At 35.9% G+C, this 21792-nt stretch overlaps 1 non-coding gene across 1 annotated transcript; it reads right to left on the minus strand.

Annotated features, from left to right (window-relative positions):
• Positions 1–20133: 20133 nt before the first annotated feature.
• Positions 20134–20206, minus strand: TRNAF-GAA (transfer RNA phenylalanine (anticodon GAA)). The gene has a single exon. It is a non-coding gene; the product is annotated as a tRNA-Phe (tRNA).
• Between the last annotated feature and the right edge of the window lie 1586 nt (positions 20207–21792).

A 21792-nucleotide genomic window follows, 5' to 3' on the forward strand; every position in this document is an offset into this window, starting at 1 on the left:
TCTTTTGGTATATTTGTCTTACGCCTAGTAGTACACAATTCCTTAAGAAACTTAGCATGGTGTGGTAGCTTTTTAATAGCTTCGAGGAAGGGAAGGTTTATAGTTAGATTCTTGAAAACATCCCTAATCTCCTCATAATTTGTATCCCTAGTTAACACGGCTAATTTTTGTGGAAACGGTGGTTTCTGTCTATATTTAGCAATAGTATCACCTGGATGTTTAACCGTGGCTTTCTGTTTCTTAGGTTGTGTTGTAACTGGTACCTCTACAGTGGTAGGGTCTTCAGTTTCTATTTCGGTATCTAGTAAAATAGCGGTGTAGGGGACTCTTGGTGGGGTAACTATAGGCATAGTTACTTTGTTATCAACCACTCTGCCAGAACGGAGAGTGGTGATGGCCTTTAGCTCACCTACATTTTCATATTCATTACTAGTATTATCTGTTACCTCAAAGGCTGTATTTGTTGTTTTAGGATTAGGTATTTCATGACTTGGAAACACACCTTTGGGTTGGGCTTTATCTTGAGCCAACTGTTGGGTTAAATTATTAACGGATTGTAGAAGCTGTTGGTTAAATTGAGCCATGGTTTGGAAAAGTTTTTGGCTTACTTGTATGAAGGTGTCAAGACGATCCGGTTGTGTGGGTCTAGTAGTCACGGGTGGTGTGACTGGAACTATTTCACGTTAATTATTTATTGGTGAATTTTGATAGTTATTATTTACCGTAACGATACCTCTATTAGCATTATAATTATTATAACTACCTTGACTTTGTGCTTGACCTTGTCGAGGTTGCACTTGGTTGTTATAATTATTAAAATTACCCTGACCCTGTCCTTGTCGTGGTGGAGCTTGGTTAAAACTTTGTGTTGGCCTAACATATTGATTATTGTACCCTTGAGGTGTGACGTGTTGGTTATTTCTCCAACCGAAGCTGGGATTTTGTCTCCAAGGGGCGTTAGGTTCACTATTAATAGAACAAGCCTGTTCATAGGCTATAGGGACGATGGGAGTTGGGATGCTTTCGGGGCTCAACAGAAACTACATGGATTTGAATTTACATTCATAATGGGGGATAGGCTTTTGTTGAACGAAATGGCCTCTACCTTTTAGTGAGTGATTCGATTAGAGTTTTAAGCTCGAATCGTGTTTAATTTCAAACATACCGCGCCTTAACTGTATTTGATGAACTAGCCGGCGGTGGATATCATCACTACCCCGGTTGTTATTTCGCTTTAGTTTGATCCTCTAAAATTTATAAGCCTCCGAGGCTCCTTTGCTTAAGAAACTACCCCATTCATTATGTCTAGGACTTCTTTATGGTGGTGTAGAAGTCCTTTGAAAAAAGGCACTAACTAACGTGTCTTTTGCTAAGTTATGATGTGGACACTCTATAAGGAGATCGGTGAAATGATTCCAAGCCTCGAAAATGATTCATGAGGATTTTGTCGAAAAGAAATGAATCTTGGAAAACATCTCATCCGTCTTTAGGGGTGGGTAAAATGTTCCATAAACAAATTTGAACAAGTTTAGCCCATGAGTCCACGTAATTAGGCGTTTGGGCGTTAACCAAAGACTTGCTTTATCGGCTAAGGTGAAAGGGAATACCACGAAGTTTAATTTGTTCCGCACCAACCGTAGGATGGTGGAATGTTGTTAGGACTTGTTCAATCCTACGCGTATGCCGATAAGGTTTTTCATTGTCTAATCCATGAAAACGGGTAACAAATTAAAAATATTTGGGGATTCGAAATCCCCAATCGGTCCGCTAGAACGATGCAAGATTTGGGGTTATCGCTCAAGGCTTTGTAGAAGTCGAGAGAGGAGTCTCTTCTTCGCCGGGCATCAGGTCGGTGATGTGTGTGAAATAGTAGCTAGAGGTGTAGTGGGTGGTATACTAGATAAACTTGTTTGTTGGACGTTGTTGTGTAATTACGTTACGTGTTTTGTTGGCCGGACCTTAATCTCATACAAGGCTAAAACCAAACTTAGCTAAACACATCAACACTCCAAACAATTACGATATACTAGTATAAAACTCTAACAGGAGATGCGAGGTGTGGAAGAAAGGAATACCTGACAAGGCCCTTGTTTCGCTTTTATGAATAGCGTCTTGTTTACGCGTGTTCGTATATAACGTGTTAGAACACTGAAAAATTTGAAAAATCAAAGTTCGAGTCAAAACCGTAGAATTCGGAAAAATTAACAAAGGCAAAGGCTCGCATAGAAGCTGGTCGTCGCTCGAGAAGTAATTTTCAAATTACAATGTTTTTAGGTGGTCGCTCCATATGGGGCGGGCAAGGCCAAGATTCAGCTATAGAGAGCAGTTGCGCTTTCCTCCGCGTGGCTGGCGGTCGTAATTTCTTTCTGAAATTTTTCAACGATGAAACTGAAAGCCACAGTATGAATCAAACACGAGTGGGTGGGTGAAATGGGACTTTTAAGAAAAGTACTTACACTACGAAAACAATGCGAAAGTGCAACTAAGATGACAGCGGCGCCATTTGATAAAGATAAAATTTAATAGTTTACCTACGAAATGAACGATGAAACTCAAAACGTAAGTAAACTAAAACTATTTATGAGCCTATATGCTTATCAAAGATTTCTACTCTCAATCCTATGAGATATAGTGGAGTAGAGTGATTCGTTCCACTCCTAGTCCTTCCGCATGCTGTGTTATCACGTGTAATTACTCTACTTAAGGTCTAATGAGAGATTTACGAAAAGGCAACTAGACTACGATGCAACTACCCACAAGATGCAACTAGTCGGTTATCAAAATAACTAAGGGAATGCTACGTTGATTCGATGATAAGGAGTTAGAGGGGGATTGATTCCACCTTAACTCGACTTAATCCTATTAACAAACAAATTAAGAAATCCGAATTGAAGCGCCGCGCAGAACAATTGGTTCTTCCTAATCCCTAATTACACATGGCATTCCTACCAATTCATAACTAGCATGTGAATGATTAAACCCATTCTCATGGTGAACTAATCGTTTCTAGAGTGGAAAGGAAATTACGGCGATTCTAACGATAGTCGGAATCAAGCTTTCATCAAGGCTTCTCAACCCCTCTAATGGAGGTTTAGCCGAGAATCATTACATAATCATTTTCGATTAAAGTTAAACTAAACATGATATAAAGAATTGAAATTTACTAATCTAAATTAAACAATAATTAAAATCTAATTAATAACTAAGAATTGAATAACAAGTAGTAAATGAATCAGATCTAACACAAATGTAAAAGACAAGAATCGAAATTTAACAACTAGCTATTTTATTAATCAAACTAATTAAGAGTAATGATTCTAATAGTTTAATCTAAAACAAGAATTGGATTTGAAATTAAACTTAATTAAAACAATTAAATCTAGATCTAGAAGCTATTCTAATGGCTACTTTCTATTCTAAGCTCCTTTATTTTCTAACCTAAAAATCTACTATTCTCTGCTAAAAAATCTACCATTAACTAACTACCATTAACAAAGAGCTAAGTTTTTATTTTTATACTTTCAGATCCAAAAACTGTGCATGGGCTTGGAGCCATGTTTTGGGCCAGAGAATCAGGCCCAAAACCCAATTCTTTCAGTCCAAAAAGGCCTCTTCAGCTGCAGTTGGCTTCAACAGAATTTTCGTCCACTTCTGCTCCTCTGATTGGATCACAGCTTAGACCATTGGAAAGCTCTTTCCGAGCCGGTCGTTTTGACATAAGGTAGGCCCCATTCCGAGCTCTGAGTCCAAAGATATGGCCTTCGGAAGTTCTGCTGACTTTGTGTGCTATTTCTGCCCGCGTCGACTTTTCAGCTTTTGACCGGGCTTTAGAAAGGCTTTGTCTTCTTGAATCTTGGCCTTTAATCACGGAACTCCTTAGTAACCGACCTTTGCTCCTTTATCTCGCTAAAGTGGCACATTTCTACACATAATGGACTTTGAAGCCTGAAATGCATAAAAACACGTAATCAGTGTTAACTCTTAATTATTACTCACATAATTGGTCTAAAAGTATGTCTGTTATAGGGTTAAAACTACAGTTTTGGGCTCTTATCAATGCGCTTGCTCAAGGTCATGCATTCTTTGATATCTTAAAATGTGTTATCTCCAATCTGAAACGAGCTAGCACTTTTCGGGATTAGTATATACTTTTACCTATAACCGCTTGCCGAATTATGAAGACACATTTTCCACAGTTTTCAGCTACTTTTCATGACTTGGTAAGGGTAGATTCCATGTTCCCAACAAACAAGATAATTCGTTCATTAAGGTTTAGGCAATGGAAACGTCCTGCACGGTACTTGAGACATGTTCGTTGTTATCCAGACGATGATAAGATGTTGAAACATTTGAACAAATCCGGCGAACAAGAATGGGCCACCATTTGGAAAAGGATTATCTTTTGGCGCGATGCTAAGGAAATGCATTTCACTAAGGAAGATGCCAGACCATCACCACATTCTGGATGGTAAACTTGAGTAGGGAATTGTATATAGTTGAATATAGTGTGCTATTGTTTTTCTTTTTCTGTATAATATATTATGTTATCACAACTTTCTGTTCCAGCAATCCAGCTCTAATTTTGCTCACGGTTATCAGGTAATTCCTTTCTTTATCTATTTTTTTTTTACTTTGAAGACTAAGCATCATTCTGTTTGGGAGTGTTTTAAACTTGTAGCAAAAATTAGGCAACTTGTAGTTTGTATATAATTTCTATTTTCTTGTTAGTAAATGTAATAAGTGACAAAGTATTGTTTCCTTTTCAATGATGAAAATTGTCTAGAAGTATCACATTAGCATTCGAATTAGGATTCGTTTTTAAGAAACTTAAGATAATACATACGCAATAGTTTTTATATCTTTTCATGAGTATTCATGTATGAGTATCATTGATTGTACATATCAGTAAGTTTCTAAAACCCACGGTTAGTCTACTTAAACTATCAATCCCGTGAGAGTTTAACCAAAAGCCTCGATATGAGTGATTTGTGAGTAATGACAGAGAGGAGTAGTTTTTCCGAATAGAGAAAATCACGCGTTTACTTACTTTATCACCACCCAAACCCTAGGCGAGAATTCAGGCGTTCTTTGGATCGACATAGCTAAAAATTGTGACCTGTTACAAATTTTACCACTAGTCACTCCACTGAACCTTTCATCAAACCTTTCACTTACACCAAAAATTCCTTACCCATCTATTAACCCCAAATAAAAGAACCTACCTAAGTGATGAGTATGAGAAATATGATGAAATGTAGAAAAATAAGAGAAAGACTTGTTCCAAATAAAAGTTAGTTACTTGCTTCAGAAAAAAATATATAAATAAATAAATAAATAAATAAAAAATAAAAAAATAAAGTACTAAGGCTTAAGAGCAAAGTAGGAAAACTTAGGTAGAAGCAGGAAAAGAAAACAAGGATTTCTCGAGTGTAAATATCTTGAAGACCTTATTCTCTCATACTTATCATTTCTTGACCTTCCACTTCCATTTCCTTCTACACTACCACCTAAGCCCCATAATACCTAATAAAGACCTCTAATTCAATTAGAAGTAGGATGGTATGATAATAAGTAGTAGATGTGATTGATCGACCTCGGCTCCTCTGACTGTCATCAAGTATGTGAGGAAACGTGTGCCCACTGCACACTAGAGTTAATGAAACCTGAGTGGAAAAATTATGAGTGAATTTGTGTTTCGACACATGCTTGTGAGAACCTATTTAGGTACGCTCTCCAAAGGATCCAGAAATGGCCCTGCTAGTGCATTTCAATGTAAAGTTCATTGTATGCATGTTCATATGTAGATGTTTTAATTATTGTATGCATATTAACTTGAGTTTCAAAGGAATTAATCCTCGTTCCCCTCTAAGGAGATGTATAGATATCTGAGATTAATTTAGGAAACAAGCTTTTGTTACTGAGTCGTTGTAGTATAAATGAAGTTTGTGAGTATCTTCTCTGGAAAACTCTCACGAGGCTATAACTCGTCCACTAGGGAATTCCTAGTGGTTTAAGGCCTTGTTGCATACGGTCAATGTAACCGCACTCCGCGAAACGAGACTTACCTTAGAATGCACAATTTTGGCCACTTATTTGTTTTAATGTCTCTTCTTTGCTTGAGGACAAACAAAGTGCTGTTTGGGAGTGGTGTGATAAGCACCCAAAACTGTATTATAAAACTCCGTAGAGACGTAACATTTTTGTAAAGTCCTGAATTATTATTAAGGGTATTTTTGTAAATTTCATATCAACTCTAGGGCCGTTCTGTAAATTGGTCGTCGGGTTTATTTTTCACCCATACGTAACTTACTGGAACTTAACTCCGACTCATAAGTCACGTTAGGTGTTTAACTATAGGCTTAAAATTTGACAAAAATGGCGGTTAGCGGTTTTTCTGCGTCGACTGACGGCCACGAAGTTAATAGCTTACACGCATGATTGGGTCATCATTATAGCATCGCGGTGAGATAGAATATAGAAGATTAAATTTAGCGGGATGAGCGGAAAAATAATTACGGTAGCGACGTCAAATTCGTTAGTGGTTAGGAGTCTAAGTAGGGCGTTAAATCTAAGTAGGATATATTGGGCTTGGGCCTAAATATATCATGACCCAAAAATAGAAAAACAGAAATCGCGAAATCCAAATCGCACCCATCTTCCCCAATTCGCATCTCTCAAACCCTAGGAGAGAGAAATCTCAAATCGCCCAAATTCAACCGATTCCACCCAAAAATTTAAACCCCAATCACTAGGAACACTAAACCGGAAGTGAGAGAATTCAAAATCTCTTGAAATTCGAGCATACCGGGCCAAATCGCGGCGGCAGTTGGGTTAGTTCCTCTCAATCAATTCAAACCAAGAATTAGAACACCCAATCCTTAGAAACTATAAAACCAAGTGTACAGCTTCGAAAATTGAGTTGAATTTCAGCGTAGTTCCGCGAAAGGTAAGTTTGAATTCGTTTCAATTAATAGTTAGCTTCAATTTCGATTTCTTGAGGGCGTGATGCTGAAATGGATTGTATTAGGGGTGTTGAAGGTCGGCAGTGGCAGTTGGAGGAGCTAAAGTGGAGGGAAACAGATGGTGGAGCCGAAAATTCTTGGAGTCGTCGTCGGGTTCTCATGAAAGGTTAGTGAATTTAAGCCTACAAATCGATAGTGTAAACTCGATTTCGAGTTCATTAGTGGTATTGGAAAAAAAAAAGATAATAATAATTGGAATTGGTTGTTTGAATGGCGAAAGAAGCTGGTTTGGAGAGGAGTGAGTTGAGCGATATCGGTGGAGCAACAAGCTAGGAGCGATTTTGGTTCTTGACTTCGGTAAGAATTTAAATATTCAATCTATTTTAGAGCATTGATGCTAGTTAGACTTGTTTAAAATCACGTCGAAAGTATCGAGTGAGTGAGAAAGAACACCCACTTAGTATTATTGGATTAAATGTGAATTGAGAGGTGGAGAATGGGTTGTAGTTGAAATTTGATTTGGGAATTGGGATAGAATAGGATTGGCGTCGATATGAGGGCCTGCCATGGCCGAAACAGCCGTAGAGACCGTCAGAGTTATAGTGCCAGAAATGGCCTGTAGCTCTGTTAACGGTAGTTAGATGGAAAGTTATCCGAAACCAAATTCTTAACGTCGAGAATTCTTCTCGACTTACACTAGATAAGAATTCCTCGTTGTTCGATCAATTCTAATAATCGACGTATTTGTATATGCTATTATAGGAATGAATTCGAGTGGATTGGGTTAAGCGGGATTGATTCAGTTAAGTGGGCTTGAGGAGAACGGAGCTTGCTAAGGTAGGAACCTACATACCAATATATAGCATGCTTATTTTCATGCATGATTTGAATTGTTAAATTGGAAATAGATAGTTTGTATATCAACCATGCATGTATATATGATATTCATGTTTTGTAATATTTCTTCGCTATAAATTATATATATAGATAGCTTTCGTGTGTGAAAAGGGTTTTGGTAAAATCGGGTGTGGGATTTGTTTTCTTGGTTAAAAGAGAAAAAAAAAAACTGGTTTTGGGAAGGGTTCGTCTCGGTGTCTCGATGAGAGCAGAGAGATGGATTTTGTATGCGGGTGAGGATTACCCGGGTGTTTGTAACTAGGTGGGAGGTTCTGGATTGTCCCGGGATGGTTGTGTTATTTACGATGATTCGCCGTTTGGGAATCATCGGTTGTTATTTACTATGACTGGCCCGTTTGGGAGTCATAGGTTGTTCTACTCGATTTCGGGAAATCCATGAACTCACACCTATATAATCAACAGTTTTAAAAGAAAAACTAGATATGTAACTAGAGTGTTTGAAAACAAACGGTAATACGAGTATATATATATAGATATTACTATGTTTATCACGAGGGGATGTAGAAAAGGAACTGTGAATTCCTATAAAGAAGGAACTGTTGTCGCAATTCCGGAGACGGCAGTTCGCTCTAGGATTCCAACTGTGGTGTATACCTTTCGAGGTGGTGGGCCACCTTTAAAGGGATGCATCATTTGGATGTAGTCCGGGAATTCCTTTTCTACTTTTCTAGATAACCATGCTTATGCGTGTCTTATTTGTATGGTGATTAGCTTGTGTGGGGTTACATGCTACCTCGATAAGGTTTAGACGCGAGGAGTGAGAGTTTAGTCCACTCTTGGATGTGTGTCAGGATCCTGAGCAGTCTGCAGTCGTCGAACGGTTGACCACCGTAAGTTAGGTGACAGCCCGTATGTGGGTCGTGGTCACAGGGCCCACCTGAGCCCTAAAAGCTTTGGGGATTTTGTGTGTACGAACACAACAACGGCATTTCATCTCCCTGCCGGTAAAATCAGGAAAACAACGGTGCATGGTTCACTTTGGGAAGCATCGAACCGAGATTGCCTCGCGGGACGGGTATTTGAAATTACCGGTCGTACCCACCATTCTAATAGGATCGATGCGCCACAATAGTTGTATGATGGTTGTGAAAGATATATTTGAATATTAAAGAAGCATGCCAATATGATTTATGCTAGCTAGTGATGTATGTATATAGTCACGATATTTTGATTCGTATTATAAAAACCTGCATGTTTCAAATGATTTCTATAAGTAGAATATGTATTGGTTATGTGCGTTTCTACTGGGCATAGTTGTTTGCTCATCCTACTTAACATTTCAGACGAACCAGTTGCAGAGGAGGCTTTTCCTAACCCTAGCGATGAGGGTTATGGGGATTTGGGAGGATTTCCTTATGCTTGACGAGGACAGAGTCAAGTTCATACTTTTGGTGGTATAGAGATAGTCTAGTTCCTTCTTTTGCTGTATATATTGAGAGCTAGCTCATTTTGATGTATTTATTTGATGTATTGGAGTGTAGTTAATCTTAAACCTTTTGGATATGTATATGGGTGTCACAGTGGTGTATAGGGTGGAGATTTTGTATATATATGGTTGTTGGAAGGGTATTATGAAGTGTTCAGGGTTATGACAGGTTTATGACAAAGTTATAGCAGGAGTTTTAGGGTTTCTTAACGTCGATCAAACAAAGGAAACTCTGCCGAAATTTCAGTAGAATCGGGATAGGTGTCGGCCTCGAGATTCATTCCACGTCCTCGGGATGTGTGTTGGGTCTCGGGGCGTGACAATTTTGGTCAATTTTGTGCTTAATAATCATGAAATAATCGCATCTTCGTGTTTTTTGCAGGTTGGAGCAACTAATATAAAAATGATGATAAAGGCAGCATTTAAGCACGGAATAAGGAGTATACATAAGCCTTCCGATCAAGGCCATGTAAAGCCCAACAAATCCGGACTAAAGCCGAAAGACTCAAATAGTATAGAATCCAGTCAGAAATGGGATTACATGCACAGAAGCATCCAACTGCCAAAACTCATATCTCTTGAACCAAGACTCCGAATACGATAAGTGAGCTACTCAGACGATCAGTGTGACGAACTTTACGCATATGTGGGAAGTTGCAAAAATGCCAAAAGACCGAACCGCCATTGGACACTGCACATGGACCCACCATGCAGGGCCTGCGAGAGTTGATGAGTCATCATGCAAGTCAAGACAAAGGTGCAAATAATTAGTGCAAAAGCGATACCTTGCATGTAATTAATGAGATTAGGTGCTAATAATCGAAAGAGAGCAAGGTGTCAAGTTTTTTTATTGTGTGGGTAAGAAGGAAGTAAATGTGGTTTTGTGTTTCACGTGGGAGGAAATGAGATTTCTCTCAAATAGAGAAGGAAACAAAACAAGGGGGGATGCACTACATTTACTGCCTTGACTCTTGTTCCATTTCAATTCCTAGTCTTTATGTTTTTAGTTTTAGTTTTTGGTTTTAAGAAAAAAAGCTTGTAACATGTTAATGGTGGAAAAACTTGCTAGTTTCTAATAAAACTTCTTTCTTTCTTAGGTAATCAGGTTGTTTTACATTCCTTTCTTTCTTTCTATCTCTTGTTACTTATCTATCTTGTAACTTGAAATCAATCTAAGGATCATGAGTTGAAATCCTCCAAGGTGGAGGATTAATGAAGCTCATGAGAGGATTTGTTAAAATTTCTTAGAAGTAGGATTCACTGCCTAGACTTAAGGGCACATATAGCACACTCCCAAAAATGGTAGTGTCCGGCCAAACTTGAGACCTGGAAATTTAGAAGGACTTCGCGTCATCCTCCGTTTTTTATGCAGGCTGGCTAGCCTGAAGTTATCTCTAATCTCTTCTTTTCATAGTTAACAGGATTATGTTGTATGAGTCCAGGAGTTGAGATGAGATTTTAGAGATGAAACCCCAAGTTCAACTTCTTATGCTAGGGAAATGGACTTAGAGATGAGTCCATTTCGCTAGGGATTGACGCTCAAGCCGGTTCGGGTTTGATAATGAACCCTAAACAACTTAGAGAAGGTAGTAATCCAATTTTAAGAGAAATTAATAAGACCTTGTGTGAGTAGAATGATCTTCCACCTTTTCTTTCCATTTGAATATCTTAGGAAAAATACTAGGTTTTTACCGTTTCTTTTGTATTTCACATGTTTAGCGTCATTTAAGATTCAACAAAGCAACTTAGCTAGCAAACACTACGAAACTTACTCACTAGTTTCCCTACTTAGAGTATAAGAAAGTTGTATGCTGTCTTAGAATTTAGATTGGTTCGAATCCCTACTCGAACTAAACACACGAAGACGTGAGTAAGGACTGGAGTCTGCACTAAACGGAAATGAGGTTTTGTATCTTTTGACCGCAGAAGTGTAGAGATCATGTACCATTACAGAGGCGATGATGTTGTGTGGATCGTTGAAGGGAGAAGATGTCAGTATCTTGTATGCTTTGATAGACTTGACAATGCATGCAGTCGAACTCATAAGTTATCTTTGCGAGTGAACCTTTCAGACATTTTTTGTTGAGTTTGAGAGTGGAGGCTTCGATTGTAACCTTGAAATATGAGAGATTGTATTATTGTAATGTTGTAATGTGAGAATGTATCGTTTTTGGAAAATATAATAAGAATGTGTGGTTTTCATCATATGATATATATATATATATATATATATATATATATATATATATATATATATATATATATATATATATATATAATCCGGCTCTTATATGTCGATTTAGAAACCGCATTCGGTGTTGTGCAGACTTGATTATATGTTGTAAGAATATCCGGGTCTGTCTTCAGCGAATAAATATTGGTGATGAATAGACTTATAGAGTGTCGTGTCGCTCTTGGTCTAGCTTATGTAGATAGTATGTAGTACTAGCTTGTAGAGGGATTATAGAATGTAGCCCTTAGTGTAAGAAGTATACGTACCGAATGTGCGGTTGGTTTGAACTGATGAGAATATCCTGAAGTCGATATGAGAAGATAACTGACCAGCATATGCAAATGCGTTGTGGTCATTGTAAAGAGTGTGCCATCTTCTTCAGATTGTGTAGTAGAGAGTATGCCGGAAGATGTCGTTAAGAGTCGTATCATAGTTGTGGCAGCTGATATGAGATAACGTGTTGATCGAGCAATGATCAATGAACTGATAGAGGACTAGCTTCTTAGGCTAACATACACAGATGTTATTTTGGCAATGAACTAGTGATAGAATTGTTGTTTTGACTTTCTCAATAATGTTCGTAAGTCGAGCAAGCAGTTGAGAATGAGCTGCTTTTGTGGCTTAACATAGATGTTGTGTGTCAGCATATAAGATGTTGAGTCGCTATTAGGCTAGCATACAAGGATGTTTTTTTGCCAACGAACTAGTGATCAAAACAATGTGTGGACCCTCTTAATGAAGTTCTTAGGTCGAGTGAGCGTTCGAGAATGAGATGACAATTTAAGGGAGTGTCAAACCCGTGTGACAATTTAACGTGGGGATGTCGAACCCATATGATAGTTTGTAGGGAGTTTCAAACCCGTATGATAGTTTATCGTGGGGATGTCGAACCTATATGATAGTTTGTAGGGAGTATCAAACCCGTATGACAGTTTATCATAGGGATGTCGAACCCATTTGACAGCTTATCGTGGGGATGTCGAACCTATATGATAGTTTGTAGGGTTATCAAATCTGTATGCTGACAATTTATCGTGGGGATGTCGAACCCGTATGATAGTTTGTAGGGAGTATCAAACCTGTATGACAGTTTATCGTAGGGATGTCTATTTTTATCCTAGATGATTATAACATGACATTATATTGGAATATAATTTCTGCAACAAGAACAAACAGTGAATATAAGAAGGCTAGCTGAGGCACGGATCGGTACGCTCTCTTTAAGGTTGTTTCGTGTCTGTTCTTCTCTATACAGATAGACCACGTCAACCTCCAGGATACAACAATCAGTTATTACTCTTCTATGTTTACTACACACAAACCAAATGATCTGGTTGCCAATTACTCACATCCATTTTTTTTAAATTGGCAGTCAGATCCTAGTAGCACTTCAATGTCTAATTACATAGAGATAATAGAGATCTAGCCACATGGTATCATGGTTTTTAATCTAATAGATGGGGAAGAACCACAAACCTCATTTATCACAATAACCAATCCCTCTAACTTGTAGCAAATGTGGGTACCATTAACCCCAATTTCAATGACCTTGCTATAAGACAAAAGTCTAACAATCATTTTATATTTATTTACAATATGTTAGAGGATGAAAAGTAAGCCATATTACCCCTAAGCATTACTTGCTTGATTAATTTAGTCCTATCAGTCATATCAGTCGTCTTATTTTTTGAAAAATGAAAAACCATTCATAGAAAGAAAAGCATATTAACTATCTTGAATCAAAAGCATTCCAGCAATCTATAACTAAATCATGTGAGATTGGGAACCAATTTATAAGTAGGGACTGAAGATGTAGTATAACTTATGGTAGTAAGCCCACACTTGCAACTAATATACATACCAACATCTAAATTGGAATAAAAGTTTAAGCTACTATTTGTAAAAGATGTAGTATAACTTATATATATATAGTAGTACTCATGCTAGATGCAATAACAGTCAAAAAAATTAACTACATTCTAAAGTTATTTAACATACCGGAGGACCATTATCACCAAGTACGGTATGGGTTTAAAATGGCGTACTTGAAAAAAACTTAGTTCGTGTTTTAAATGGAACGTCTGGGGGAAAAAAAACAACAACACGTGGGGGATAAAAAACGGGTTTAAAACGTATAATACGTAAAAGAAACGGTAAAAACCGATGATAAAGAATACGATAGATAAGGAGTTTGATTTTTTTAAAAGAGTGAAAAAAATAATAGGCATAGAAAATAAAAATAATAATAATACAAATAAAAGAATATCCAAATACATGAAAGTATCAAATTATCAATTACTCATCCAAATACTAGAAGTTTTAGATTCAGTACCAAAACACGACCCTAAATAAGATACTACTAATTACCAACCATAATTACATAATCAAGTACTACAAATAAGTGAATAACTTTAAAATTTCCAAGTATTAATAGTCCAAAGCAAAATAGAATTGTCTCAATAAGTCAATCTAACACCCACTCTTCAAAAAAGTAAACTCCAAAACCCATTTTTCTTCTCACGTTTTCTTTTAGATTAAAAAAAAAAGTTTTAATAAAGTTTTAAAACGTGGTATTTTGAAAAACCCGGGTTTTAAACTGGAACAAGATGCCTTGCCAATTTAACGGGTTTTAAACGTGTTTTTTTTTCAAAAAAAACGCCGAATTTGGTGACAATGCGGAAGACTAATGGTGGGAAGTGTCCCTGTTACTCGAGCAAATAACAAAATCGACAATTATGAAACAAAAGATTTCTTGTTCCAATATAAATAACAACATAAAAAAACATGCTTAAACAATACATTTTCTCCTGTCAATAAATATCGTTCAGCAGCTCTATGTTTATTTATAGCAGCAACTATGAATTATTAGACTAAATATATAACATTACATGTAAAGAAACGACGACAGAACTAATAATCACAACTCTAGCATGATCCAAGCAAAAATAGCATACCAGCATTAACATTACATGTAAATGGGACGAAACTAATAATCACAACTCTAGCATGATCCAAACAAAAATAACAAAAGACAACTTTATCCGTTACACTTATGCTATGTTAGTGTATTCACTTCCCTATATATTGGTCTGCAATCTATCCTTCTAATTTTTTTTTTATTTTTTCCAATGCCATCACTATAACGACTCAAGCTTCCCGCTTCAAGTAATTACTCACCCTAATAAAAAAAAATCTACTGGGGTTTGGAATTTTTCTACATGATACAATAGTAGCTTCATAAAATAATAATAAGCTAGATAAGACATCAATAAATAAGCATATATCTCAAAAGTAGAATCTCGATATTGGAAATCAGACATTGTGAGCATATAAAAAAAAATTAACATTTATCTAGAGATGGATTCACTTTAGAACTATAAGAAAATGAGGGACTCGGCGCTACATTTCACTGTAGACTTTTATTCTTGTGTATTGGGCTTTAAAATTGTTTGGGCCTGTCAAGACTTTCTGTTGTAAAACCCATTATTTGATAGTGATTTTCCAACTATTTCACTATATTTTGGTAGTGATTTTCACAATTATTTCACTATATTTTGCATACGGCCAAGTTTGCTACATGATATATATATATATATATCGATAGATTCTGATTATTATTTGATAAGTAATGATATATCAAATAGAAATTATGATATATCAACAACGGGTAGATCTATAGGGCATACCCGAACACATACTTCACAAGCAATGCATTTATCAAATAATTCAAAGTGGATTCGGCTGCGTAAACGTTCTGATGTGATCAATTTTTCATAAGGATATTGAATAGTTACAGGTAAACGATTCGCATGGGATAAGGTAATCATAAAACTTTGACCGATATACCTTGCAGCCCGTACCGTTTGTTGGCCATAATTAATGAACCCAGTTACCATGGGGAACATATCTTGAATATCTATAAATAATTTGATGTTTCTTTCTCTTGTTTGAGAGAAGTTATGAATCTAGAATATCCTGTGCCTTTACAATGAAAAGAGTTGGGAAGAAGTTGTCAATAATAGATTACCTAAAGAAATAGGTAAAAGAAATTTCCATCCAAAATTTAATAGTTGATCTATTCTCATCCTAGGTAAAGTCCATCTTGTTGTGATAGGAATGAACAGGAACAAATAAGCTTTAGCTAATGTAATAAAGATACCTATTGTCGTTTCAAAGACTCCGCCCACTTCATTTATTCCAAAAAGCCCAGGAATTGCTTAGAAGGTGGGTAGAAATACTTATTAGATACCATTGACTGCGGTATCTAATAAGTTCTACCTACTATTGGATTTGAACCAATGACTCCCGCCGTATGAAAGCAATACTCTAACCACTGAGTTAAGTAGGTCATTTATCATCATAAAGAGAAACAAAAAAGAACCCATCATGCCACATCGATAGATTATAGATGGAATTTTACTTCTAAGCAATACCCGTCTTTGGTAGGAAACAGATCAGAGAGCTATTGTGTCGGATCATGCAATATTCACCTTGACAACAAATTATATACATATTAAAATATTTATCACAAACACAAGGGCTATAGCTCAGTTAGGTAGAGCACCTCGTTTACACGCGCGCCAATGCTTTTTCAGAGGAGTCCATCATGCAATCAACAGAATTTATCTTAGTAAAAAATTGATGTCTTACTCCATGGATTTGAGGGAACAAGAGAACAATAGCCTGACAAATGGTTGGTTGGTCCAATTGAGGCGCCAGTTTAGGCGTCAAATAGAACCCACCATTGATTTTATAATTGATAAGGTGAATACCTAGTCCATTCAATGCCAGGCATAATGAGTATAAGGACCTCAAAAAAAAATATCTTTTCGTCCTATGAACTTGAAGGTGTATGAAGTTTCATATTTGATGCTTTGGGCAGAGCGATAGATACTCCATTTAACTTAGGTTGATCTAGGCCGGAGGCAGAGCTACGTCAAGATAATTCTTTTTTGAAACACTTTGGTATTGCTATTGAATAAAAATAAAGAATCAGAGCACGCGGAGCCATCTCGTTATCTTTCTATCAAGAAAAAAGATGGCGGACTCGCTGATATTTATATCAGTTGATGAAGGAGCCCAATGCAAAAAACAATGCATGTTGGGTCTTTGAAACAGTTCGAATCATTTGGATAAAAAAATAAGAAGTTTGATCTGTTTTACCGAGAAGGTCTACGGTTCGAGTCCGTATAGCCCTAATTTTTCATTAATATTAATTTTATTAAAATAATTTTTTACTTTTAGATAGTTTTTATTTCCATTTCCTTATTATTATTTGTTGTTTGTAGCTGGCCGGTTGGTTGCTCCATCGAAATCGAAATAGAATCATTCCTACATTCTCGCTTTGGGGATCCTTCGGAACATGAAACTAAAAAACATTTCAATGGAACCAATCGGCATTTTAAAAATTTCGACAAACCCACTCTTTTTCATTTATCTTCGTGGGTGAATTACATACACACGCATTCATACGCATTTTCCTGTTTTCCTATCCATGATCAAAGAATTAGTGATACTACTTTTTTGGTATACCAAAAAAGTAAATTTTTGAAGTAAAAATCATGACATAAGCCCGACTAATATACTCAAACCCAATTGCCCACCATTCCAAATTTGAATTCTCCTGATGCTGGCTTTATCCAAGAAGATTGGAGGCCCATTTGAACTTAGACGAATTAGGAAATCCCCCTACTTATCTTATCAACTTTTTTACGTAAGAACAACCAACCCCAACTAATTGTTTCAGAGAAAATGAATTGATCCTAATGGGGATAGGAGCCTATGCGTTGTTATATGTAAGGGCTCCTCGCAATTCAACGCATTCAATCCAATCTTTAAAGTCTCGTACATGGAGAGATAAAAAAATAAATCGGTCAATGCACTCTGTTTCCATATAATCTATTAATATAAAAATATTCTGCCTGGATCTTAATGATAAAGTATATACGACACTTTTTATATATATTCATTTTTTAAAAATATCAATCAATTTATTATTATTATATAAATATATAATAATATATTATTATACATACTGATTAATGTACTAATATTAATTAATAATTAATATAGTATTTAATTTAATATATATATATATATATATATATATATATATATATATATATATATATATAATACTAGTGTTATTGCTTTTTTTGAATGCGAGAACCCGAGGCGCGGTGAACGAAAGAGTTTTTTTGTATACGAGCATGATATGTCTATACCATATCGAAATAGAATATCAAATCGAAGAAAGTTTAAATTGGGATTTTTTATTCGACGAATATTGAAACGAGACATATTTAGTTCGACTAAATACTTATGGATGAATTCACATTACAATTTGAATCGACTAATCCGGTATATTTTCCACATTCATAGGAGTGCATCTATGTTTCTGCTTCACGAATATGATATTTTTTGGGCTTTTCTAATAATATCAAGTGTTATTCCTATTTTGGCATTTCTAATTTCGGAGTTTTGGCCCCAGTTAACGAAGGGCGGATAAACTTTCTAGTTATGAATCGGGTATAGAACCGATGGGCAATGCTTGGTTACAATTCGAATCCGTTATTATATGTTTGCTCTAGTTTTTGTTGTTTTTGATGTTGAAACGGTTTTTCTTTATCCATGGGCGATGAGTTTCGATGTATTGGGTGTATCCGTATTTATAGAAGCTTTAATTTTCGTGCTTATCCCAATTGTTGGTTCAGTTTATGCATGGCGAAAAGGAGCATTGGAATGGTCTTAGCTCCTTAATATTCAGACAATAATAATAAAAATAAAAAAGAAGAAAAAAATTACATTGAGAGAATTATGAATTCCATTGAGTTTCCATTACTTGATCGAACAACCCAAAATTCAGTTATTTCAACTACATCAAATGATCTTTCGAATTGGTCAAGACTCTCCAGTTTATGGCCGCTTCTCTATGGTACCAGTTGTTGCTTCATTGAATTTGCTTCATTAATAGGCTCACGATTCGACTTTGATCGTTATGGGCTGGTACCAAGGTCGAGTCCTAGGCAAGCGGATCTCATTTTAACAGCAGGCACAGTAACGATGAAAATGGCTCCTTCTTTAGTGAGATTATATGAGCAAATGCCTGAGCCAAAATATGTCATTGCTATGGGAGCCTGTACTATTACAGGAGGGATGTTCAGTACCGATTCTTATAGTACTGTTCGGGGAGTCGATAAGCTAATTCCTGTCGATGTTTATTTGCCGGGTTGCCCGCTTAAAACCGGAGGCAGTTATAGATGCTATAACAAAACTTCGTAAAAAGGTATGTAGAGAAATCTATGAAGATAGAATTGGGTCTCAACGAGTCTCGATGTTTTACTACAAATCACAAGTTTCATGTTGGACGCAGTACTCGTGCTGGAAATTATGATCAAGGATTACTCTATCAACCGCCATCTACTTCAAAGATCCCTTATGAAAATGAAACATTTTTAAAATAAAAAAATTCAGTATCTTCCCACGAATTAGTCAATTAGACAGGGTGTTGCGGATGTTTTTGTTCAAAATAACAAGCAACAGGCCAATTTTCAAAAATTTCATCGTAAATGTAAAATACTTCATTTATACTTAATTTATTTATACAAATTTCAATCTGGGGGAGATCAAAAGATGCAGGTCGTTTGTCTGCTTGGCTAGTCAAGCGTAGGCTAGTTCATAGATCTTTGGGCTTCGATTACCAAGGAATAGAAACTTTACAAATAAATCCCGAGGATTGGCACTCCATTGCTGTTATTTTATATGTATATGGTTACAATTATCTACGCTCCCAGTGTGCATATGATGTAGCCCTGGGCGGACTGTTAGCTAGTGTGTATCATCTTACGAGAATACAGTATGGTGTGGATCAACCGGAAGAGGTATGCATAAAAGTATTTGCCCCAAGGAGGAATCCTAGAACTCCGTCTGTTTTCTGGATTTGGAAAAGCGCTGATTTTCAAGAACGGGAATCTTATGATATGTTGGGAATCTCTTATGATAATCATCCACGCCTGAAACGTATTTTGATGCCCGAAAGTTGGATAGGATGGCCTTTACGTAAGGATTATATTGCCCCTAATTTCTATGAAATCCAAGATGCTCATTGAATGATAAGAAACTAATTTTCATTTACTTCTACGATTCCAGATATTCAAGGAATTTTTTTACATTATGTTCTAGATCAAACAGAGTCATTGCACTCTCATTCGTATTATGGGTGCTCTAAAAAAATATATATATAAAGAGTTTTGCAACATGAACTTTGTACCGCGCACATCGCTTATATGTGTTCTAGAGGGTCTCGTAGGGAGGAGTTAATAAATATAATATATGAAATAAAATCCAAAGAAATTAATAATTAAATTAAATTAATGTATCTGAAATGAATCTTGTCTATTATGATAGTTCCACCCCTCTAGACTTTTAAATTTGAATACTCACCTAAAAAAAATATGGGGTCTAGACACCACACCAAAAAGGATCCATTTTTTATATACACAAATGATAAGTATGTTATGATGATCTAGACTAGTAACGACTATGTATACCGATCCACATAGATTAATTTATATCAGTATCCATTATTAACCACATGCCAGGAACCAGATTTGAACTGGTGACACGAGGATTTTCAGTCCTCTGCTCTACCAACTGAGCTATCCCGACTCTTCCCGACGAATTGTCCCCATACTATTTAGATTAGAGGGCTTGGGTCTATGTCAATCAATTAAATAGACTAAAAAAAACATTACAAAGTGTTATCCAAGCTTGGAATTTCTTGGCTCTTCAAAAAGAATACTTTGTAAGTTAAGTTTAACTATAAAAATGAATTATTATATTTACTGTGAATGATTCAAACGTGGATTCCTTTTTCATATTCATAGATGTTAATTTGCACATATGTTGTATATATCACAAAACTTGTGATAAGAGAGAAACCTTTCTCCCACGATCCGTTTGTGAAAGAGTAAAACGACTAATAAACATAACTAATGTGGAACCACTGAAAAAAAAGGATAAAAAAACTAGTTAGATAAATAGTTAGGGAGTAAAGCGGACTTTCTTTGGGGATAGAGGGACTTGAACCCTCACGATTTAAAAAGTCGACGGATTTTCCTCTTACTATAAATTTAATTTTTGTCGGTATTGATATTGACATGTATAATGGGACTCTATCTTTATTCTCGTCCAATTAGTGAGTTCTTTAAAAGATCTATCAGACTATGGAATAACAGATTTGATCAGTGAATATTCTATTTTTACTTAACCTTGGAATTGATTTACTTAACCTTGGAATCGATTCACAAGAATTCCTAAATTTTGCATATAAAAAAAGAAAGAGTATTTCGGATTGCCATGAATCTTTGATATTTTATTGCGTATACGTACGTATATGGGTTCATCCTTTATTTATATGGAGTTTAAATAGAAGGATTCCTCGATCAATGCAGTCAACTCTATTCGTTAGAACATCTTCCATTGAGTCTCTGCACCTATCCTTTATTTTTTTTTTTTTTTTTTTTTTTTTTTTTTTTTTTTTTCTGAATGAAAACAGGATTTGGCTCAGGATTGCCCTTTTTTTTATTCCAGGGTTTCTCTGAATTTGAAAGTTATCACTTAATATGTTTCCATACCAAGGCTCAATCCAATTAAGTCCGTAGAAGCGTCTACCAATTTCGCCATATCCCCTTTTTTTATAGACTAGGATCTCGTTGGGATGCCCCTTTTCCTTCATTTATTCTGGAGCCTTTTACGTTTAATTCGTTAGATATGCATTTCTCTATATAGAAAAAAAGTGTCTCTGTCTCCCTTGTTTGATTTCTCTTTTCTATTTTATTGCATTTCATATATCAGAGGACCTATATTTGTATTTAGTCCAATAAAAAATGATTCTATCATTGATGTATCCGCAATTCAATATGGATGGATATATACCACATATATATATGCCTCTCTTACTCTCATTTTTCCCTATAATTTTTATTACTTGAACGGTCGATTCCCTTTTTTTTCACCTTATCCCCTACCTTTCCGAATGAAACCAGAGGAATGTCTCATTCTAATCTGGATTTATCCTTAATCTTTATCCCTATCTTTTCCTTAGGACCGCCCCTGTATAATTAGAATAGAGTTATTCTACTATAATATATATAAGTTTAAGTTATTATAGTTATTTCCATTTAATTCTATTAATTGTTATAATATAAATTGTTATAATAATATTGTTGTATTGTATATAAATATATTATTAT

Source organism: Coptis chinensis, chromosome 1 (genome assembly GCF_015680905.1).
Source record: "Coptis chinensis isolate HL-2020 chromosome 1, ASM1568090v1, whole genome shotgun sequence".
Taxonomy (NCBI): domain Eukaryota; kingdom Viridiplantae; phylum Streptophyta; class Magnoliopsida; order Ranunculales; family Ranunculaceae; genus Coptis; species Coptis chinensis.